At 39.3% G+C, this 25,801-nt stretch overlaps 1 long non-coding RNA gene across 1 annotated transcript; it reads left to right on the forward strand.

Moving 5' to 3' along the window:
- Nucleotides 1-5,302: 5,302 nt before the first annotated feature.
- On the forward strand, nt 5,303-6,214 carry LOC115205763 (uncharacterized). The gene is made up of 2 exons (XR_003880674.1): nt 5,303-5,537; nt 6,023-6,214. It is a non-coding gene; the product is annotated as an uncharacterized LOC115205763 (long non-coding RNA).
- Nucleotides 6,215-25,801: the final 19,587 nt, after the last annotated feature.

The raw sequence follows: 25,801 nt of genomic DNA on the forward strand, positions 1-25,801 counted from the left end.
TCAGTCTGTCTCTGTCTCTGTCTCTGTCTCTGTCTGTCTGTCTGTCTGTCTGTCTGTCTGTCTGTCTGTCTGTCTGTCTGTCTGTCTGTCTGTCTGTCTGTCTGTCTGTCTGTCTGTCTGTCTGTCTGTCTCTGTCTGTCAGCTTGTCTGTCTGTCTATCTGTTCTCTGTCTGTCTCTCTGTCAGCCTGTCTCTCTGTCTGCCTGTCTCTCTGTCTGTTCTCTGTCAGCTTGTCTCTCTGTCTGTCTGTTCTCTGTCTGTCTCTCTATTTGTCTGTCTGTCTGTCTGTCAGCCTGTCTCTCTGTCAGCCTGTCTCTCTGCCAGCCTGTTTGTCTGTCTGTCTGTCTGTCTCTCTGTCTGTTCCCTGTCTGTCTCTCTGTCTCTCTGTCAGCCTGTCTCTCTGTCAGCCTGTCTTTCTGCCAGCCTGTCTATCTGTCTCTCTGTCTGTCTGTTCTCTGTCAGCCTGTCTCTCTGTCTGTCTGTTCTCTGTCAGCCTGTCTCTCTGTCAGCGTGTCTCTCTCTCTGTCTTTCTCTCTGTCTGCCTGTCTCTCTGACTGTCTGTTCTCTGTCAGCCTGTCTCCTTGTCAGCGTGTCTCTCTCTCTCGGTCTTTCTCTCTGTCTGCCTGTCTCTCTGTCTGTCTGTTCTCTGTCAGCCTGTCTCTCACTCTCCCCTTCCCCGTCTCTCTCTCTCTCTCAATTCAATTCAAAGGGCTTTATTGGCATGGGAAACAGATGTTTACGTTGCCAAAGCAAATGGAATAGGCAAACAAAAGGGGCATAAACAATGGAAACATTAGTAAACATTACACTCACAAAAGTTTTAAAATAATATAAACATGTCAAATGTTATATTATTGTCTATGTACAGTATTGTAACAATGTTCAAGTAGTTGAAGTATAAAAGGGAAAATATAAACATTGGTTGTATTTACAATGTTGTTTGTTCTCCACTGGTTGTCCTTTTTTCGTGGTAATGGGACACACATCTTGCTGCTGTGTTTGCACATTGCAGTATTTCGCCTAACAGATATGGGAGTTTATCGATGTTTCATTTGTTTTCTAATTCTTTGTGGATCTGTGTAATCTGAGGGAAATGTGTCTCTAATATGGTCATACATTGGGTAGGAGGTTAGGAAGTGCAGCTCAGTTTCCACCTCATTTTGTGGGCAGTGTGCACCTAGCCTGTCTTCTCTTGAGAGCCAGGTGTGCCTACGGCCGCCTTTCTCAATAGCAAGGCTATGCTCACTGAGTCTGTACATAGTCAAAGCTTTCCTTAAGTTTGGGTTAGTCGCAGTGGTCAGGTATTCTGCCGCTGTGTACTCTCTGTTTAGGGCCAAATAGCATTCCAATTTATCTAGGGAATATCTAGGGAATATCTAGGGAATATCTAGGGAATGTCTAGGGAATGTCTAGGGAATGTCTAGGGAATATCTAGGGAATATCTAAGGGAATAGTTAGGGAATATCTAGGGAATATCTAGGGAATATCTAGAGAATATCTAGGGAATATCTAGAAAATATCTAGGGAATATGGGGCAGTTTGGGATGAACACCAAGGTTGTTTTCATTCACCTTCCAGTGCTACAACAGTAGTAACATAGAAGGGAACCATGTGACAATCCAAAAAAAAAAAGTAATTGAGTTTAGAATCAGATCAGACAAACAGTTCTTCCTGACTCAATTGCCCATATCCAACAGTGAACCTTGAAGGAATGAGAATACATCATCATACTAGTTAAAGGTGACATTTGTGTCCAATATGCTCAGCCACCAGTGAAGGGTCTGCGTCCCAAACGGAACCCATTCCCCTACATCCAGCAATGCTCTACTTTTGACCATGGCCCATAGGAATCCGGTCAAAAGTAGAGCGCTATGTAGGGAAAATTGTGTAATTTTGGACCCATACATGGTGTCCAGTGTCATTTTGGACCCGAGACGTTATAATTACAACAATGTAGTTTTATACGTATAATTCTTTAGAAAGATAATGGTACTTCTTGAATTGTACATCTGGTACCCTGACCCTGAAGCTGGAGACTCATATCTCCCTCACTAGCTTTAAGCACCAGCTGTCAGAGCAGCTCACAGATCACTGCACCCGTACATAGCCCATCTGTAAATAGCCCATCCAACTACCTCATCTCCATACTGTTATTTATTTTTCTGCTCCTTTGCACCCCAGTATCTCTACTTGCACATTCATCTTCTGCACATCTATCACTCCAGTGTTTAAATTGCTAAATTGTAATTATTTTGCCACTATGGCCTATTTATTGCCTTATCTTACCTCATTTGCACACACTGTACATATACTTTTTTTCTGTTGTGTTATTGACTGTATGTTTGTTTATTCCATGTGTAACTCTGTTGTTGTTGTATGTGTCGAACTGCTTTGCTTTATCTTGGCCAGGTCGCAGTTTTAAATGAGAACATGTTCTCAACTAGTCTACCTGGTTAAATAAAGGTGAAATAAATAAATAAATTAGTTAATTGATTAAATAAATAAATAAATAAATAAATCCCTTGATAGGTATCATTATTTTGGAGATATTGTCTCATTCCAAAGTGGTTCCCTATAACCTATGTACAGTAGTGCACTACTTTTGACCAGGGCCCATAGGGCTATGGTCACAACTAGGACAATATGTAGGGGAATGGGTGCCATTTGAGATGCAGTCTTTTTGGTAGATGTAGTATAGTGGAGATATGCACAGCTGGCTACAGCCTTCAGACACGTGTGAATTAGAGGTCGTTTATTACCAAGGTCTGCTTGATGCTTTCCTCTGTATTATACACAATCTCTCCTTGAGAGAGAGAGAGATCGAGGCTCGATAGAATATTTATAATTTCAGATTAGTATTTTCTGTGTTCAGCCTCCTAAATGTCACACTATTCCCGAAATAGTGCGCTACTTTCGACCAGAGCCCTATGTTATTAATAAATAGGGGAATAGGGTGCCATTTGGGACGTATCCTAAGATAAAGTGAGAGGAGGAGAGAAGCTCCGGATTCTCTAATAACCTTCTACAGCTACTGAACAGCTGTAGCTCTGACGCTGCCAAATTCAAACTCACTGCTAGAATGATAATCAGTCAAAGACACTGAAGGTCACTTTTCATTTTGACAGAGAGACATCAGGATCGCGTCCCAAAATGACACTCAGGAATTACCGGACTGCAGACATAGATAAAACCAGTAACAATTGATATCAGTGATATCAAAGAGTACCTTTCTCTCTAGTCCCCTCCTTTATTTAGCCCAGTCTGCTACTATACATTACCTTTCTCTCTACTCCCTTCCTTATTTAGCCCAGTCTGCTACTATACATTACCTTTCTCTCTACTCCCCTCCTTTATTTAGCCCAGTCTGCTACTATACATTACCTTTCTCTCTAGTCCCCTCCTTTATTTAGCCCAGTCTGCTACTATACATTACCTTTCTCTCTATTCCCCTCCTTTATTTAGCCCAGTCTGCTACTATACATTACCTTTCTCTCTATTCCCCTCCTTTATTTAGCCCAGTCTGCTACTATACATTACCTTTCTCTCTATTCCCCTCCTTTATTTAGCCCAGTCTGCTACTATACATGACCTTTCTCTCTAGTCCCCTCCTTTATTTAGCCCAGTCTGCTACTATACATTACCTTTCTCTCTATTCCCTCCTTTATTTAGCCCAGTCTGCTACTATACATTACCTTTCTCTCTATTCCCCTCCTTTATTTAGCCCAGTCTGCTACTATACATTACCTTTCTCTCTAGTCCCCTCCTTTATTTAGCCCAGTCTGCTACTATACATTACCTTTCTCTCTATTCCCCTCCTTTATTTAGCCCAGTCTGCTACTATACATTACCTTTCTCTCTATTCCCCTCCTTTATTTAGCCCAGTCTGCTACTATACATTACCTTTCTCTCTATTCCCCTCCTTTATTTAGCCCAGTCTGCTACTAAACATGACCTTTCTCTCTACTCCCTTCCTTATTTAGCCCAGTCTGCTACTATACATTACCTTTCTCTCTATTCCCTTCCTTATTTAGCCCAGTCTGCTACTATACATTACCTTTCTCTCTATTCCCCTCCTTTATTTAGCCCAGTCTGCTACTAAACATTACCTTTCTCTCTACTCCCTTCCTTATTTAGCCCAGTCTGCTACTATACATTACCTTTCTCTCTAGTCCCCTCCTTTATTTAGCCCAGTCTGCTACTATACATTACCTTTCTCTCTATTCCCCTCCTTTATTTAGCCCAGTCTGCTACTATACATTACCTTTCTCTCTAGTCCCCTCCTTTATTTAGCCCAGTCTGCTACTATACATTACCTTTCTCTCTAGTCCCCTCCTTTATTTAGCCCAGTCTGCTACTATACATTACCTTTCTCTCTAGTCCCCTCCTTTATTTAGCCCAGTCTGCTACTATACATTACCTTTCTCTCTACTCCCCTCCTTTATTTAGCCCAGTCTGCTACTATACATTACCTTTCTCTCTAGTCCCCTCCTTTATTTAGCCCAGTCTGCTACTATACATTACCTTTCTCTCTATTCCCCTCCTTTATTTAGCCCAGTCTGCTACTATACATTACCTTTCTCTCTATTCCCCTCCTTTATTTAGCCCAGTCTGCTACTATACATTACCTGTCTCTCTACTCCCTTCCTTTATTACAGTTTTTCTCCATTTGTTTGGCTCATTTCTTGAAACAGAAACTACATTCTCAAAACTACATGGACAAACCTCCAAACCACTTGGCAATTGTTCACAACAGAATTGAATTTCTTATTCATTTCATCAAATTGCAAATGTCTAAGTACATGTATCAATGTCTCAGTACATCTTTACAAATGATTAAGTACATGTAGCCTACATTTAGCACAATTTCCAAGTGAATAGATCTTATCGATATAAACTGATTGTTGATTCTCAGTCTAATGGTTGTTCACTCCAAAACGTGTCAGCGTCATTTCATTGTATAAGTCATCACACGCACAATAGTCTGTTCAATTGTCAAAATTAGTCAAGAACATAATACCATGAATACCATATATGAATCCCTTGGAACATTTGATACATTTATTACAACAATTGACAGTCAGGTGAAACTAGAACTTGACTAACGAAGGAGGAGTTTCACACATCTCAGATGACCAATCAAACAGTATGTTTAGCTACCTGACAGGTGCTGTCCATGACTGTGAATGCTGCCAAACATGTATGTAAAGAGCTTGACCATGCAGGACCAGTACAATTTCTGAACATGGAGGCACCTGGCCAAGTAAATGAACAAGAGCAACTGCCTGCTCGAGGAAGAGGAAGAGGGAGAAGAAGAAGAGGAGGAGGAGGAGGAGGAGTAAGGGTGCGTGGTGGTGGAATAGGGGGAAGAGGCCGAGGAGCACGAAGACACCATGCTGTCCCGGATGAAATTCGGGCCACAATTATAGACCATGTCATCAACCATGGCCTCACAATGGCGGAGGCAGGTCGCCGAGTGCAGCCTAATGTGCCTCGCTCAACAGTCTCCTCCATCATCCAAACCTTTCGCAGGGAAAACAGGTATGTAGTCAGTCAATGATGGAATTATATGTTGTATAGGACAGGACACTGTGCATAGAGCAAGAAATATATTTATTTACACATTTACCTATTCATTTAGTGTGTGTGTGTGTGTGTGTGTGTGTGTGTGTGTGTGTGTGTGTGTGTGTGTGTGTGTGTGTGTGTGTGTGTGTGTGTGTGTGTGTGTGTGTGTGTGTGTGTGTGTGTGATAGGCCTACAATAATATCTTACCTCAATGGGAAGTTATGATACTAAAAATGACAAGAAAAACATTGGAGAAAATAAACTATGGAATAGTTTATTTTCTACAGTATTGATGATACAGTTTACAGTAGTATTACAGTCACTGTGCAGTGATGCATTAGAATTGTGGTAAAGTTACTGTAAGTAAAACAACAATACAATTACATAGGTAACTCATTCTGTAAGGAATACATAAGGTATACATTACGAATGGAGTGTTGTCCTTTGACTTCTATATCTAGGATTGGACGACAACCTTGCACGGGTGGCAGAGGAAAACTTCTCAATCAACAACAAGAACAAGAGATCTGTAACATGGTGATGGCAAATAATGCCATCACATTGAGACAGATCCGCGCTGCAATCCTACAAGACAATGCCATATTCCAAAATGTCAACTCTATAAGCAACTCCACAATAGACCGGATATTGAAGAAGCATCAGATGACAATGAAGCAAATTTACAGGGTACCATTTGAGAGGAACTCTGATAGAGTGAAAGAGCTGCGGTACCAGTATGTACATGTAAGTCAGTTACTGGTTGTCCATCATTATAACCTTTTTACAATTAAGCAGTGGTTCCCAAACTTTTTTGGCTTCAGTACCCACTTTACCTGATTTGTGTATCCAGGTAATCCAGGTATGGAAGTATTTGATTTATCTGACTTCAACATTTCGCCTAAAAACTGCAGCTTACTGTATGATGCAGTTATCATTATAATCCTTATTTTGAAGAATATAACATACAATAAGAAAATGGGTCAAAGAGCTGCAATTAGTGCCTCCCATGTAAATCTATCTAATACTGTGGGTTTTACTGTAACATTTCAGTAAGTCTAGTCATTGATGATTTCCCCCTCCCCTTTCTGTCAAATACCCCCTGTAGTACCTCTGCATAGGGGTACATGTACTCCAGGTTTGGAACCACTGGAGTAGTGGCCAGTAGTATATTGAACTTGTGGAGAACATAGAACATTCCTATGTAATTGTCTGTAACTGTAGTGTATGACTCTTCTGTATGACTGATTTGATGTTTTCTTTTTTTACGCTATTGTAGAGAATAATGGCATTGGAAGGAAACGAGACCCATCACATCCTCGTGTTTGTGGATGAAGCTGGCTTCAACCTGGCCAAGGGCCGAAGACGTGGCCGTAATATTATTGGCCACCGGGCCACGGCGGATGTCCCGGGCCAGCGAGGGGGCAATATAACAATGTGTGCTGCCATATCTGAGAATGGTGTGGCCACTCACATCCTCAGTCTTGGCCCATACAATACACAGAAGCTCCTCATCTTCTTGGACCGCCTTCATTTTGATTTGATCCCTGAAAATGAGAGAGGTCTCGTAGGGCCTCACCTACCACAATATGTCATTGTATGGGACAATGTGAATTTCCACCGTGGCCCGCTCATCAGGGCCTGGTTCACTACTCATCCAAGGATGGTCATGGTGTTCCTACCACCTTACTCTCCTTTCCTCAATCCTATTGAGGAGTATTTCTCCGCTTGGAGGTGGAGAGTGTATGAGCATCGGGCTCAGGATCAGAGGTCCCTGCTCCATGCAATGGACGCTGCGTGTGAGGATATTACAGGAGATCAGTGTAGGGGATGGTTGCGACATGTACGCCGTTTCTTCCCTCGTTGCATCGCAAGGGAGAATATACGCTGTGATGTGGACGAGAATCTGTGGCCAGACAGACAGCAGCGTGTGGACGGCCAGGAGGGTGAGGATGGTGGCCAGGAGAGGGAGGGTGAGGACAGCAGTGTGTGGATGGCCAGGAGGGTGAGGATGGTGGCCAGGAGAGGGAGGGTGAGGACAGCGACCAGTGAAGAACTGTTAGTTGTGAAACTCCAGCTTTATTTACAGCACTGTAGGCTGCATACAATTTATTGTTTTTTGTTTGTGTGTTTATATTACAGTATATTATGCTGTATACATTTTCTTTTTACTCTGATGTATGGAAGTTACTTTGTGTGTGAATGATAATGGTTACAATTTCCTTGGGAGTATGAGTGCAATGTGTGATGTCAAACCTTAGAGGCTACTCTTACCCTAAAATCCTATTTCTTTTTTTCAGTTTTATACACAATTGTATTCTGTTAGCTGGACAAAAAACAGTACAGTAACCATTGTCAATGAAGGACTGGGCTAAGACTGAAAGGTGGACATGAGGGATATTTCAATGGTCCTCTGCCATAGTGACAAAACATCTAAACATTTTGACTTGCAGTGCTTACACAATACCAAAGGGACGAAGCATTTTGGGGGCACTGACTGTTTAAATGAGAAGGAAATTTAGTTTTGGTTAAAGCACCAAGAGTGTTGAGAACGTCCGGTCTGTTTTTAGAAATGAGCCAAAGCAATTGAGAAGGATCTTTGCCATTTTCGTGGCACTGACTCTTTATATGGGAAAGGAATTTAGTTTTGAAGCATGAGTGAACAGTTTTAGGAGAGATATGAGCTTTTGCAAGTGAGCTATAGTGTTGTGCTGAACTGTAAGACTGTTTTGCCAAATGATCTTAAAGTTTTGAGAATGTAATTTCTGTTTCAAGAAATGAGCCAAACCAATGGAGAAAAACTGTAAGCCCAGCCTGTTATAATACACTACCTGTCTCTCTTCCTTATTTAGCCCAGCCTTCTACAATACATTACCTGTCTCTCTACACTCTTCCTTTATTTAGCCCAGCCTGACTCAATACATTACCTGCCTCAATGCCTTACCTGTCTCTCTCTTCCTTTATTTAGCCCAAGCTGATTCAATACATTACCTGTCTCTCTGCAGTGACGTACCTAGAGATGCAGTGTCGTACCTACGGATGCAGTGACGTATCTATGGATGCAGCGACGTATCTACGGATGCAGTGACGTATCTACAGATGCAGTGACGTATCTACGGATGCGGTGACGTATCTACGGATGCAGTGCCGTATCATCGGATGCAGTGACGTATCTACAGATGCAGGGACGTATCTACGGATGCAGTGCCGTATCTATGGATGCAGTGACGTATCTACAGATGCAGGGACGTATCTACGGATGCAGGGACGTATCTATGGATGCAGTGATGTATCTATGGATGCAGTGACGTATCTACAGATGCAGTGACGTATCTACAGATGCAGTGACGTATCTATGGATGCAGTGATGTATCTACGGATGCAGTGACATATCTACGGATGCAGTGACGTATCTACCGATGGCAGTGACATATCTACGGATGCAGTGACGTATCTGGATGCAGTGACGTATCTACGGATGCAGTGAGGTATCTATGGATGCAGGGACGTATCTACAGATGCAGAACAAATAGACTAATCCATTGCAGCAGTGGTGTGTGGGTAAAATCACTGGTGAAGCCAAGCCAGAAAATAAAGCCACATTACAACCTATGTGTTGTGATAATTGCGTTGTTTGCTCTATAACCTCGTAGTTCATATGCCTTGACACCTTGATATATAGGCCTAAGGCCAAGACAATAAGAAGACACAGTGGCAGAATAAAATCAACCACACCTTTTGTATTAATTACTAAACCGGAGAGCAACCTCTGGCCGGTGAAGTCCACAAAGCATAATTCTTGTAATAAACATTTATATGGCCTACATCATGGTCAAGCAAGTTCATGTTTCCTACATATTTGGACTACTAAACAATTATTGATTTATAACCACAGAGAGCTACCGCAAGTCGCAAAGGAAACAGGAGCTGCCTCCACTATTCCAGCACCATTTCAACTTAAACATTTCAACATCACCATCTAATCACCTATGTGTGTGTGTGTGTGCGTGCGTGCGTGTGTGCGTAGAAAAAGTATAAAAACATGTTGACTCACCTTACTTGTAGAGAAACACTATCCTCCTCTCTTTCATGTTGATGAAACGGTCTATGACTGTCATGCAGTACACCCTTTTAGTTGTTGTTGTCCTAGGCTACCTTGCTAAAATGCTTGCTCGCTAGCCTAACTTCCTTTCATGGGCAACAATGAGCTAGCTGGTTAATCTCCTACATCTAGCTACATATTGAACTGCCGTCCTCTCGGCACTGGCGCACAATGTATGAATTTATGGTTGGATCACAATCGCTATTATAATCATTGGCCAGTATGGATAATTAAGTAAAACCACAAGTCCAAGCCCTTATCTCCATCCAAGGATAATTTAGATAAAACCACAAGTCGGTTTTTGGGGGGAGGGGGTGGGGGGCACCCCCTTTTTATTTTCCTGTTTATACTGAATGTATGATTACTTCCACTCTGTGTATTTCTTCCTGACGTTGTACTTCTGAGTGTCAGCCTGCAGGTACATGTTGATACATTGAAATGGATAATATTCTTGTAACCCAACAAGACAGGACAAAACAATAAAAAAATGTGTTAAAAAAAAATATATATATATATATTGCTCAAAAAAACTACTAAATTTAATAAGATTATTTCTTTCATTCAGATCTAGGATGCGTTGTTTAACTGTTCCCTTTATTTTTTTGAGCAGTATATATAAGAAAAGACGTGTTGGAATCGACAGTAGTGGTTTTAAATTAACCCTGGTTTAGAGGGACATACATCAGTTGGAATCTGTTTATTCTGATATCCTATGAGTCTGCATCCCAAATTCCTGCATCCACTCCTTTATAGAGCACTACCTAATAGGGCTCTGGTCAAAAGTAGTGCGTTATATAGTGAATATGGTGCCATTTGGGAGACATCAATAGACTTCTTGTTTTCACGAAAGGTGGACATGATACCACAGCTCTGATGTAATTTATGCTACAGATGTTTGCTGCTACCGAGGAGCTCTGCCTGCCCTACCTCCTTTCCTCTGGGGACTCCTGATTCATTTATATGATCAGATTGTATATCCCCCGCCTTATTAATGTCGCTCTTTGGCAGAAGAAGATCATATCTTGGCAAATTGAATATTCACCCTTTTAATAAATCAAAGCTGCCAGATTGCCATTACGCCGCTATTACTACATTACTTCATAATTACTTCACTATTATTACATTACTTCATAATTACTTCACTATTACTACAATACTTCATAATTACTTCACTATTACTACATTACTCCTTACTTACTTCACTGTTACTACATTACTCCATACTTACTTCGCTATTACTACATTACTCCATAATTACTTCGCTATTACTACATTGCTCCATAATTAATTCACTATTACTACGTTACTACATAATTACTTCACTATTACTACATTACTCCATAAGTACTTCGATATTACTACATTACTTCATAATTACTTCACTGTTACTACATTATTCCATACTTACTTCACTGTTACTACACGGTTACTACATTACTTCATACTTACTTCACTATTGCTACATTGCTCCGTAATTACTTCATTATTACTACATTACTCCATAATTACTTCACTATTACTACATAACTCCATACTTACTTCGCTATTAATACGTTACTCCGCAATTACTTCGCTATTACTACATTACCCCATAATTACTTCACTATTACTACATTACTCCATGCTTGCTTCACTATTACTCCACTGTTACCACATTACTTCATAATTACTTCGATATTACTACATTACTCCATAATTACTTCACTATTACTACATTACACCATACTTACTTCACTAGTACTCCACTGGTACTACATTACTCCACAATTACTTCACTATTACTGCATTACTTCATAATTACTTCACTATTACTACATTACTCCATACTTACTTCACTGTTACTCCACTGTTACTACATTACTCCATAGTTACTTCGCTGTTACTACATTACTCCACTATACCTCAACCATTACTCGACTATTAACGCACTATTTCTACACTACTACTAAACTATTACTGTATATTACCCCACATTATTGCTATATTACCACTCTATCACAACTCAATCACTACATCACTTCTCTGTCACTACTCTATCACTACTCTATCACTGCTCTATCAATACACTATCACTCCTCTATCACTCCTCTATCACTACTCTATCACTACTCTATCACTATATCACTATTCTATAAGTGCTCCATCACTACTCTATTACTACTCCATCACTACTCTATCACTACTCCATCACTACTCCATCACTACTCTATCATTATATCACTATATCACCATTCTATCACTACTCCATCACTACTCCATCACTACTATATTACTACTCTATTACTACTCTATGACTACTCTATCACTATATTACTTCTCTATTACTACTCTATCACTACTCTATTACGATATCACTATATCACAACTATTCTACCACTACTCTATCACTATTCTATCACTAATCTATCACTACTCTATAACTACTCTATTACTACCCTATTACTATATCATTATATCACTACTCTATCACTATTCTATGACTACTCCATCACTACTCTATTACTACTCAATCACTACTCTATCACTACTCGATTACTATATCACTGCTCTATCACTACTCTATTACTACTCTATCACTATTCTATCACTACTCTATCACTACTCTAGCACTACTCTATTACTATTTCACTACTCTATCACTGCTCTATTAATATATAACTACTCTATCACTACTCTATCACTACTCTATTACTACTCTATCACTACTATATTACTATATCACTACTCTATTACTATATCACTACTCTAATACTACTCTATTACTATATCACTACTCTATCACTATTCTATCACTACTCTATTACTATATCACTACTCTAATACTATATCACTACTCTATCACTACTCTATTACAATTCCACTACTCTATCACTACTCTATTACTACTCTATTACCATATCACTACTCAATCACTCCTCTATCACTACTCTATCACTACTCTATTACTATATCAAATCAAATTTATTTATATAGCCCTTCGTACATCAGCTGAAATCTCAAAGTGCTGTACAGAAACCCAGCCTAAAACCCCAAACAGCAAGCAATGCATGTGAAAGAAGCACGGTGGCTGGGAAAAACTCCCTAGGAAAAACTCCTGAGAAAGGCCAAAAACCTAGGAAGAAACCTAGAGAGGAACCAGGCTATGAGGGGTGGCCAGTCCTCTTCTGGCTGTGCCGGGTGGATATTATAACAGAACATGGTCAAGATGTTAAAATGTTCGTAAATGACCAGCATGGTCAAATAATAATAATCATAGTAATTGTCGAGGGTGCAACAAGCACGTCCGGTGAACAGGTCAGGGTTCCGTAGCCGCAGGCAGAACAGTTGAAACTGGAGCAGCAGCATGGCCAGGTGGACTGGGAACAGCAAGGAGTCATCATGCCAGGTAGTCCTAGGGCTCAGGTCCTCCGAGAGAAAGAAAGAAAGAAAGAAAGAGAGAATTAGAGAGAGCATATTTACATTCACACAGGACACCGGATAAGACAAGAGAATACTCCAGATGTAACAGACTGACCCTAGCCCCCCGACACATAAACTACTGCAGCATAAATACTGGAGGCTGAGACAGGAGGGATCAGAAGACACTGTGGCCCCATCCGATGATACCCCCGGACAGGGCCAAACAGGCAGGATATAACCCCACCCACTTTGCCAAAGCACAGCCCCCACACCACTAGAGGGATATCTACAACCACCAACTTACCGTCCGAAGACAAGGCCGAGTATAGCCCACAAAGATGTCCGCCACGGCACAACCCAAGGGGGGGCGCCAACCCAGACAGGAAGACCACGTCAGTGGCTCAACCTACTCAAGTGACGCACCCCTCCCATGGACGGCATGGAAGAACACCAGTAAGTCAGTGACTCAGCCCCTGTAAAAGGGTTAGAGGCAGAGAATCCCAGTGGGAAGAGGGGAACCGACAAGGCAGAGACAGCAAGGGCGGTTCGTTGCTCCAGCCTTTCCGTTCACCTTCACACTCCTGGGCCAGACTATACTTAATCATAGGACCTACTGAAGAGATAAGTCTTCAGTAAAGACTTAAAGGTTGAGACTGAGTCTGCGTCTCTCACATGGGTAGGCAGACCATTCCATAAAAATGGAGCTCTATAGGAGAAAGCCCTACCTCCAGCCGTTTGCTTAGAAATTCTAGGGACAATTAGGAGGCCTGCGTCTTGTGACCGTAGCGTACGTGTAGGTATGTACGGCAGGACCAAATCGGAAAGATAGGTAGGAGCAAGCCCATGTAATGCTTTGTAGGTTAGCAGTAAAACCTTGAAATCAGCCCTTGCCTTAACAGGAAGCCAGTGTAGGGAAGCTAGCACTGGAGTATATCACTACTATATCACTACTATATCACTACTCTATTACTATATCACTACTATATCACTACTCTATTACTATGTCACTACTCTATAACTATATCACTACTATATCACTACTCTATTACAATATCACTACTCTATCACTACTCTATTACTATATCACTACTGAGTCACTCCTCTATCACTACTCTATCACTACTCTATCACTATATCACTACTATATCACTACTCTATTACTATATAACTACTCTATCGCTACTCTATTACTACTCTATTACTATATCACTCCTCTATCACTATTTCACATCTCTATCACTACTCTATCACTACTCTATTACTACATCACTACTATATCACTCCTCTATCACTATTTCACTACTCTATCGCTACTCTACTAATACTCTATTACTATATCACTCCTCTATCACTACTCTATCACTACTCTATTACTACTCTATCACTCCTCTATCACTATTTCACTACTCTATCACCACTACTACTCCACTTTTACTCCACTTTTACTCCACTATTACTCCATAATTAGTCCACTGCTACGCCACTATTATTCCACTATTCCTCCACTTTTACTATATATTACCCCACTACTACTAATTTGTTTCCGACATTTCATGATTTCTTGTTATTTCAACTAATAACACAAATAGCACTGTAACAGTAAACCAGATGAAATTCAGAAGTATCTACACTGGATTAATTTACACAACATATATGAAACAGTATGTATTAAATTACAACATTTCATGCTATACAGCGAGCACAATATTATTGTAGAATATGGAACCCTTATAATTGATTGACAAACACAGCCACAGTAGTAGTAGAAGTGACTCTCTGGCAGTAGACCGAGAGGATTTGAACACTGGAGAGCCCAATGACAAGGCATGAAATCCTCCTCTCAATTCTGAAATGAACACTTTGAGAGAGAGAGAGAGAGAGGGAGAGACAGAGAGAGAGAGAGAGAGAGACAGAGAGATAGAGAGAGGCAGAGAAAGAGAGGGAGAGAAAGAGAGAGAGAGAGAGAGCGAGAGAGAGAGAGAGAGACAGAGAGAGCGAGAGAGACCGAGAGAGAGAGAGAGAGAGAGAGAGAGAGAGAGAGAGAGAGAGAGAGAGAGAGAGAGAGAGAGAGAGAGAGAGAGAGAGAGAGAGAGAGAGAGAGAGAGAGAGAGAGAGAGAGATTGAAACCGAAACCGGGAGGGAGGAGTGGAGGGAGGAGAGCAGAGGACATCTGCATCTTAGAGCGAGATGAGAATGGCTCCCAAATGGCTACCTATTCCCACCATAGTGCACAACCATACTGCTCCAGACAAAATTAGTGCACTATGAAGGTAATAGGGAGCCATTTGGGATCCAGTCTGAGAGGAAGTGAAACACTTTGAGGGGAGATCAGTCATAGCTGGTTGTCAGTTCCAGCCCTGTGTAATGGTGAGGGGAGATCAGTCATAGCTGGTTGTCAGTCACAGCCCTGTGTAATGGTGAGGAGAGAGCAGTTATAGTTGGTTGTCAGTCCCAGCCCTGTGTAATGGTGAGAAGAGATCAGTTATAGTTGGTTGTCAGTCCCAGCCCTGTGTAATGGTGAGGAGAGATCAGTTATAGCTGGTTGTCAGTCCCAGCCCTGTGTAATGGTGAGGAGAGATCAGTTATAGCTGTTTGTCAGTCCCAGCCCTGTGTAATGGTGAGGGGGAGATCAGTTATAACTGGTTGTCAGTCCCAGCCCTGTGTAATGGTGAGGAGAGATCAGTTATAACTGTTTGTCAGTCCCAGCCCTGTGTAATGGTGAGGAGAGATCAGTTATAACTGTTTGTCAGTCCCAGCCCTGTGTAATGGTGAGGGGAGATCAGTAATGTGATAATGGTGAATATATTAAAACCGGCCTCCTGGATACAGTCCTAATGATGACGGCTCTTCCTCCTATTAGCAGACCTGTGTTTGGAAACTTTGTCTGTGATCAATTATTTTCCCCCTCCACACTATACATTAAACATTTGTTGTGTTACATTGAGGTTTTAATGTGTGTTCATGCCTGAGGTAATGGAACACACACCCACCCACACACAAACCCACAGGCACACACACACACAAGCACACACACACACAAGCACACCCACACGCATGCACACACGCAAACAAACACACATCAAACACATACACACACACCCACTCAAACGCACGCATACACACACATCCAAATACACACACACCCACACACCCACCCACACCCACACATCCAAACACACACACACCCACCCACACCCACACATCCAAACACACACACACCCACACACCCACCCACACACACCCACACACAAACACCCCCACACACACACACACCACCCACACCCACACACACACACACACACACACCCACACGCACATGCACGAACACACACAAATGGAGTCAAACGATGACTCTGGAAAGCAGTTTAATAGGCTCCCAATGACAAAAAACGTCATGACGAACTTCCCAGGGTGGTGAAAGTGTACAGAGATCTTGATGCTCCTTTCCAATAAATTCTGAGGGTCATATGCTCTGGTGGCATGATGATCGATGCTTGACTGCCGTTTTACAAATAAAAATATTCTTGCTGAGCTCATCATGTAGACTAGTAAGACTAGATACCCGCACTGTATCTAAGAGCTGTTGGCTATAACGCACATACCAAGCTCAGAGCATATGCGACAGGTAGCCTAGTGGTTAGAGCGTTGGACTAGTAACCGAATGGTTGCAAGATCGAATCCCCGAGCTGACAAGGTACAAATCTGTTGTTCTGCCCCTGAACAAGGCAGTTAACCCACTGTTCCTAGGCTGTCATTTAAAATAAAAATATGTTCTTAACTTGCCTATTTAAATAAAGGTAAAAAATATAGATTTTTTTTGCTATTTAACACAGTTTGTTTGTGACACAACAATCGGTGGAGTTGAAAATGTGATGGAAACCCATTTAACTTTAGATTTTCATTCTGTAAATGAAAACATAAGCGAAAAAAAAATACATTTTGTGTGCACAACGTCATCACACACTGACTTTTATCTGCAACAAGTCAGGTTGGTGGATATACCACTGGTGGGATAATGCACATATTTTCTTTATGCAGATTTTAGAATATTCCCATGAAAATCTGTTGCCAAATGGATCGAAACCTACCTACTGAGGGTCTAGTCGGAAGGTTAATAACGAGAAGTACTGTTATAAACCAGACAGTAATGTTATAAACTAGACGGTAATGTAAAATACTAGACGGTAATGTTATATACTAGACAGTAATGTTATGGTAATGTTATAAACTAGACAGTAATGTTATGGTAATGTTATAAACTAGACAGTCATGTTATATACTAGACAGTAATGTTATAAACTAGACAGTAATGTTATAAACTAGACAGTAATGTTATGTACTAGACAGTAATGTTATAAACTAGACAGTAATGTTAAACTAAACAGTAATGTTATATACTAGACAGTAATGTTATATACTAGACAGTAATGTTATAAAGTAGACAGTAATGTTATAAACTAGACAGTAATGTTATAAACTAGACAGTAATGTTATAAACTACACTGTAATGTTATAAACAAGACAGTAATGTTATAAACTAGACAGTAATGTTATATACTAGACAGTAATGTTAAACTAGACAGTAATGTTATATACTAGACAGTAATGTTATATACTAGACAGTAATGTTAAACTAGACAGTAATGTTATATACTAGACAGTAATGTTATATACTAGACAGTAATGTTATAAAGTAGACAGTAATGTTATATACTAGACAGTAATGTTATATACTAGACAGTAATGTTATAAAGTAGACAGTAATGTTATATACTAGACAGTAATGTTATAAACTAAACAGTGATGTTAAACTAGACAGTAATGTTATATACTAGACAGTAATGTAATATACTAGACAGTAATGTTATAAAGTAGACAGTAATGTTATATACTAGACAGTAATGTTATAAACTAGACAGTAATGTTATAAACTAGACAGTAATGTTATATACTAGTGTCGTGTCTTTGGGGTACCATTAAACTGAAGACATGTTTATCAATTAACTCCCTGTAATTATTATCACGCGATTAAACTGATTAATCGTTTAATTGTAATTAACTAGGAGATCGGGGCACCAAGGAAAATATTCAGATTACAAAGTTATATTTTTCCTAATATAACTTTCCTATATTATAATATTATAGTATAGTATAGGCTGATTATCTTCTGGTTTAAATGGTGTATTTTACCTCGCGTCCAGTCTCATTCCAAACGTCGTAAATTGTTGTATCTGCACGAACCCAGTCTTTACTAAAATCATCCATACATCAATTGTCTTAAAATCATTTATTTACTACACTAAGTAATTAACAGAAAACATACAAACAGTAATTATCGTCACAAAGAATTGGTAGAGGAATGTGCCCTTGTGGGCTAAACAGGCAGGACGGCCTGTTGAACAATGGATCATAAAAGGTCAGCTGTGGCACACAGAGTTCATTAATATTAACAATTGATATGCTAATCCTTTGCAATTCACTCATTCGGGAACAATTGCAATCAATATATATTTACGCTCAGGGTGTCCTCGGGATCCTTGTTGGAGAGTTCTGTTCTGTTGGAGAGTTTTGTCCGCGTTCTCTCTCTCTCTCTCTCTCTCGGTTAGAATGTATCTTTCAGAGCGACATTCATTAATGTGGTCATAGAATAGATGTTTCGTCGGTCTTCGCGTTCAATGATATAATTTCTAGCTGCAGACTATTAATTAATATCAAAGACTTGTTCTTATTCTGTCGGTCTCGATAGTCTAAAAGTTAACCACGTGGTGTAGTTCACTTTCAGTATAGGAATTGGATGGTCAAACCAACTGGCCAACTCGCCATGGAGTGGAGGCCTGGTCTGAAGAAAGTAGATCAGGGTGGGGGTTTTATAGGTGACCCTAGAACAGGCTTGTCAAATGACGCCTGGTCCTGTCTGTGTCCCTGGGGGGTGTGCCGATGACTGAGTTAAGCTTGGTACAGAAATACAATTCTATCACATTAACATCAGTACATAGCATCTCAATGTATTACAAATAGCTTTATTCTTATTAATACATTTTATACAACCATGTGGATGCAAGTCTCAAGGCTGAGGCTATTATATAAACCGTTTTATGGTAATATGGCTATATTGTCTCTTCTGAGTATCACAAAATTGTACCAAGCGGACCAGTTCGTAGCTGGATTCTTCACCATTCTTCCATACCTTCTCCAGAACACAAAGGTCGCTTGGCTCCCCAATTCTGTGAGTTGGAAGAATTTCCTGTGTCTCTCTATGGGCCATGTGGCAAGAGATTCTTCTCTTAGAGTTTTTACAACTCCTTCGCACAGTGACTGGGTGGGGGAAGGTAGGTTGGGGGATGGTGCAAGGGGGGAGGGGGTCAACTGTCCTCCCTGTACTCAAAGAGGCCAACGTCATGACACTAGACAGTAATGTTATAAACTACACTGTAATGTTATAAACAAGACAGTAATGTCATAAACTAGACAGTAATGTTATGTAATAGACAGTAATGTTAAACTAGACAGTAATGTTATATACTAGACAGTAATGTTATAAAGTAGACAGTAATGTTATATACTAGACAGTAATGTTATAAACTAGACAGTAATGTTATAAACTAGACAGTAATGTTATATACTAGACAGTAATGTTATATACTAGACAGTAATGTTATATACTAGACAGTAATGTTATAAACTGGACAGTACTGTTATATACTAGACAGTAATGTTATGGTAATGTTATATACTAGACAGTAGTGTTATATACTAGACAGTAATGCTATGGTAATGCTATATACTAGACAGTAATGTTATAAACTAGACAGTAATGTTATATACTAGACAGTAATGTTATATACTAGACAGTAAGGTTATAAAGTAGACCGTAATGTTATATACTAGACAGTAATGTTATAAACTAGACAGTAATGTTATAAACTAGACAGTAAAGTAATATACTAGACAGCAATGTTATTTACTAGACAGTAATGTTATGGTAATGTTATATACTAGATAGTAGTGTTATGGTAATGTTATATACTAGACAGTAATGTTATATACTAGACAGTAATGTTATGGTAATGTTATAAACTAGACAGTAGTGTTATAAACCAGACAGTAATGTTATAAACTAGACAGTAATGTTATGGTAATGTTATATACTAGACAGTAATGTTATGGTAATGTTATATTCTAAACAGTAATGTTATGGTAATGTTATATACTAGACAGTAATGTTATATACTAGACAGTAATGTTATGGTAATGTTATAAACTAGACAGTAGTGTTATAAACCAGACAGTAATGTTATAAACTAGACAGTAATGTTATGGTAATGTTATATACTAGACAGTAATGTTATGGTAATGTTATATTCTAAACAGTAATGTTATGGTAATGTTATATACTAGACAGTAATGTTATATACTAGACAGTAATGTTATGGTAATGTTATAAACTAGACAGTAGTGTTATAAACCAGACAGTAATGTTATAAACTAGACAGTAATGTTATATACTAGACAGTAATGTTATAAACTAGACAGTAATGTTATATACTAGACAGTAATGTTATATACTAGACAGTAATGTTATGGTAATGTTATATACTAGACAGTAGTGTTATATACTAGACAGTAATGTTATGGTAATGTTATAAACTAGACAGTAGTGTTATAAACCAGACAGTAATGTCATAAACTAGACAGTAATGTTATATACTAGACAGTAATGTTATAAACTAGACAGTAATGTTATATACTAGACAGTAATGTTATAAACTAGACAGTAATGTTATAAACTAGACAGTAATGTTATATACTAGACAGTAAAGTAATAAAGTAGACAATAATGTTATATACTAGACAGTAATGTTATATACTAGACAGTAATGTTATAAACTAGACAGTAATGTTATAAACTAGACAGTAATGTAATATACTAGACAATAATGTTATAAACTAGAAAGTAATGTTATGGTAATGTTATATACTAGACAGTAATGTTATGGTAATGTTATATTCTAGACAGTAATGTTATGGTAATGTTATATACTAGACAGTAATGTTATATACTAGACAGTAATGTTATGGTAATGTTATAAAGTAGACAGTTGTGTTATAAACCAGACAGTAATGTCATAAACTAGACAGTAATGTTATATACTAGACAGTAATGTTATAAACTAGACAGTAATGTTATATACTAGACAGTAATGTTATAAACTAGACAGGAATGTTATATACTAGACAGTAATGTTATAAACCAGACAGTAATGTTATAAACTAGACTGTAATGTTATATACTAGACAGTAATGATATATACTAGACAGTAATGTTATATACTGGACAGTAATGTTATGGTAATGTTATATACTAGACAGTAATGTTATATACTAGACAGTAGTGTTATTTTTATTTATTTAATTTAACCTTTTTTAATCAGGAAGGGCTCATTGAGATTTGAAATCCCCTGGCCAAGATAGGCAGCACGAAGTCATTACACAATTATAGACAGACAACATGATAAACCTCAGGTAATCTAGTAAAAAACCATAGAATTCACAAGAGTAAAACAAAATCATAACACAACAAATTACAAACATTGGCAGGTCAGGGAATCAGCCTCAAAATCGTTCATCAATTATTTTAAACACCAATCGGGACAAGTTCTTCCAGCCTAAAATAATGTTGTAAGGTGTTCCAAGCCGATGGCGCAGAGTACATAGAAGCCCTTTTACCAAATTCAGTTTGGACATTTGTAACAGTTAGCAGGATAAAGTCCTGCGAACGAAGAGAGTACCCACCACATTTCTGAACAATAAAAATGGCCAAATAAAATGGTAGTAAACCCAAAATGGCTTTGTAAATAAAAGAATATCAGTGACAGAGCCTACGATTGACTAGAGAAGGCCAGCCAACCTTGGTATATAAAGTGCAGTGGCATGTAAGGGTTTTGTAGTATTAAAATAAATCTCAACGCTCCATGGTAAAGGGTGTCAATTGATCTCAAACACTGAGCGGATGTCACGTCCTGACCATAGTAAGATGTTATTTTCTATGGTAGAGTAGGTCAGGGCGTGACAGGGGGTGTTTTTCTATGTTTTGTATTTCTATGTTCATGTTCTAGTATTGTATTTCTATGTTGGTTTTGTTTGGGAGGATCTCCAATTAGAGGCAGCTGGTCCACGTTGTCTCTAATTGGAGATCATACTTAAGTAGGGGTTTTTCCACCTGGGTTTGTGGGAGATGAATTTTAAGTTGTGTATGTTTCACCTCTGCGTCAATTTTTTTTGTCATTCAGGTTATTTATGTATTGCATAGTTTCACAGTATAAATAATATGTGGAACGACACACACGCTGCACTTTGGTCCGCTCATTCCTACAACAACTGTGACAGCGGAAGCATTCATATATAAAATGTCACCATAGTTTAGTATAGGCATAAATGTAGCTGATACAAGGATCCTTCTGGATTCAAATGAAAAACAGGCCTTTTTCCTCAAATTAAATCCCAACTTCAGCTTCACTTTTTGTTGTTGTAAGTTGTTGAATATGCAATTCAAAAGAGAGGCTGTTATCAATTAAAATTCCAGGATATTTATGTGAGGTTACAGTCTCAATCTCATTGCCCTGACAGGTAGTAATAGGTGAAATGTTCAGAGGTCTATTCCTTGTTTTAGAAAACACCATTAGTTTAGTTTTGTCAATATTGAGGATAAGCTTCAATTGACACATGGTGTGTTGAACAGTATAAAAAAGCAGTTTGCAAGTTCTGGAAAGCTTTTGTGAGAGACGAGGCACAACAATAAATAACAGTATCATCAGCATGAGAGTGAAGTTGCACATTTTGCATAGTTTTGTCAAAATTATTTATTTATGTAATGAATAAGAGGGGACCAGGAACAGATCCCTGGGGCACACCATTACAGACAGACAATTTAACAGACATGAGCCCATCAAATCGAGTGCACCGCGTTCTACCACACAGATAGTTAGCAAACCATGCAAATGCACGCTCTGGAAATACGTACGGTCGACACTCTCTGCCTCAGTATAGCACGATCAACTGTATCAAAAGCCTTAGAGAGATCAATAAAAAGTGAGACACAGTGGTGTTTTTTGTCAAGGGCTTCAGTGATATCATTATAAAACCTTCATGGCTGCTGTAATTGTGCTATGCTTCTTCCTGAAGCCCGATTGGTACATTGATAAAATAGAATTAGTATATAAAAACTCTTTTAGCTGTTCAGTCACAAGGGTTTCAAGTATTTTCACCAGGGGTGACAGCTTTGAGATTGTCCGGTAATTATTTAAATGAGTTGGATCTCCTCCTTTAAAAAGTGGTAGGACAAATGCTGATTTCCAGATCTTTGGAATTTCATTACATTCCAGGGTTAAATTGAACATATTTTGACATGGTTATGACCATGTTATAACGTCTTATGATGCTGCTGTATGTGTCAAGTAAAGTGTTACCGTTTTCTCTTTCTGTGTCCAAATTGCATCCTACCTATAGCATAGGGCCCTACGGACTCGTCAAAATGTGTGCACCAAGTAGGGAATAGGGTGCTATTTGAGTTACAGCTGCTGTGTGTGTGTTCCAGTTTCTGTCACTGTGATTCTGACAGAGGTTCGATATTAAATAGGGACAAATCCTCCAAACGCAATGCACGTCACAACGTTTATCCCTTCTGTCAGCTGACTTGGCTGCTTGGTTGTGTGCCTGTTTCGGTTCTGTTTGGGGATCTAAACATTAATAAGTCCTTTAATCTGAAAAGAAAGCAATTCTTACCGTTGGGTAATTTAATTATGTTAAAACTGCTAATAGATAGAGCTTCTATCTATGGCCAAAGCATTCTGGATACAGCATTTAAACGCCTGTCTTCTACAATTAAGAGGATTACAAGGGGAAAAACACAAATGATGCACATTACAATTTATGAAATGTATTTGCTCATTTAATCAAGAGAGAGAGGGGGAAGAGAGAGTGAGAGGCAGAGAGAGTGAGAGGCAGAGAGAGTGAGAGGCAGAGAGAGTGAGAGGCAGAGAGAGAGAGAGAGAGAGACAGAGATAGAGAGAGAGAGAGGCAGAGAGAGTGAGAGGCAGAGAGAGTGAGAGGCAGAAAGAGAGAGAGAGAGAGAGAGGCAGAGATAGAGAGAGGCAGAAAGAGAGAGAGAGAAGGGGGGTAGACAGAGAAAGAAGACCCGGAGGGCAGACGGTGGAGATGGACGGCTGTCTGAGAGAGCTGGCTGCTCTACAGACTGAGGTAAGAGAACGTAAAGAGACACACATGGCACTGAAGGATGAGATCTGAAAGCTGAGGTGTGACAAAGAGCAGGACACCCAAAAGCCAGAGATTCTGCTCCTCATTGACTCAAATGGCAAATACATTTAAGAGGATAAACTTTTTCCGGAAAACAAAGTTTGGGCTCAGTGTTCTGTTTTGAGCCCTTTTACACGCCAAAAATAAAATTGGGGGGGGGGCTTGCCTGTTTTGCATGCTATTTTTCCATTAATACATGTCACATATCAGTTTGCAAACAATGTGGGAAAATGATATATAATTGAGTTAATAAAGCCGCATACAAACATGGTCTCTTTTTTGTTTTCTTGAGTAAAGCAACTCCAAAATGCAGGTGCTTCAGCCTAGCTCAATGCTTTCTGTGGTAGGGGGGGTAAAGCCACCAGAAAATACAGATCGTTGCGCTGTGATTGGCTCAGTGTTCTGTCACTCATGGGGACACTACGTCAAGAAGGCTCAAGGCTCAAGGCCATTGGCCACAGATAAAATTATGTCAAATCACGTTATATGTACAGTAGCTTTGATTGGACTGATCATGTCAACATCATACTTTCCAAATCTTAGCTAGCAGCCAATCATCATGAATCAAGTTGAAAATCTACTGGCAAATCCTTGTTAATCCTTGTCATATGAAGAGGAATAATGAAGAGAAATTATAGATAAAAGGTATCGGTGCTCATCGGCCATTGGACATAAACAATACACAACAAGTTGTAAATCACATATTCAACAATGAGAGGTTTGGAAGGAATCAGTGACAGTGGCTGTGTGGTCCCAAATCTGGGATTAAGGGTCTCTTTTCTAATTTTAAAATGATAAACATGCAACATTGGCCATGCTTTCAATGAAGCATGATTTTTGCCACGCTCAAGACAACTGTTAACTGCGAAAACTTGACTTCAGTGAGTTCAAGACAACTGAGAAGTCGGGAATAAACAAGCTCCAACTGGGAAAATACGTTTTGAACGGTCATCCAACTCGGAATTCTAAATCTGGACTCTTTATAGAGCTACGACCTGAAGATCAATGACATCATCATGATTCCACTTTGTTTGTTTCAGAGTTCCCAGTTGTTTTGAAATCACCATAAATCCAGAGAATGACAGACTTTGATGACAAAATGTGCCCACGAAGGACCGCTGCGCCACCTTCCTATTCAAGTGAGCACAGCACAACAAAAAATGTATTGTATGCCGCTGCATAAATTATGAAATATGCCAAAGAGATATGTATACTATAGCTAAGAAAGTAATACTAAATGTACAGTGGCTTGCAAAAGCATTCATTCCCTTTGGCGTTTTCCTATTTTGTTGCATTACAACCTGTAATTTAAATCGATTTTTATTTGGATTTCATGTAACGGACAAACACAAAATAGTCCAAATCAGTGAAGTGAAATGAAAAAAATATATAAAAATGGAAAAGTGGTGTGTGCATATACACTGCTCAA

Source organism: Salmo trutta, chromosome 13 (genome assembly GCF_901001165.1).
Source record: "Salmo trutta chromosome 13, fSalTru1.1, whole genome shotgun sequence".
NCBI classification, from domain to species: Eukaryota; Metazoa; Chordata; class Actinopteri; order Salmoniformes; family Salmonidae; genus Salmo; species Salmo trutta.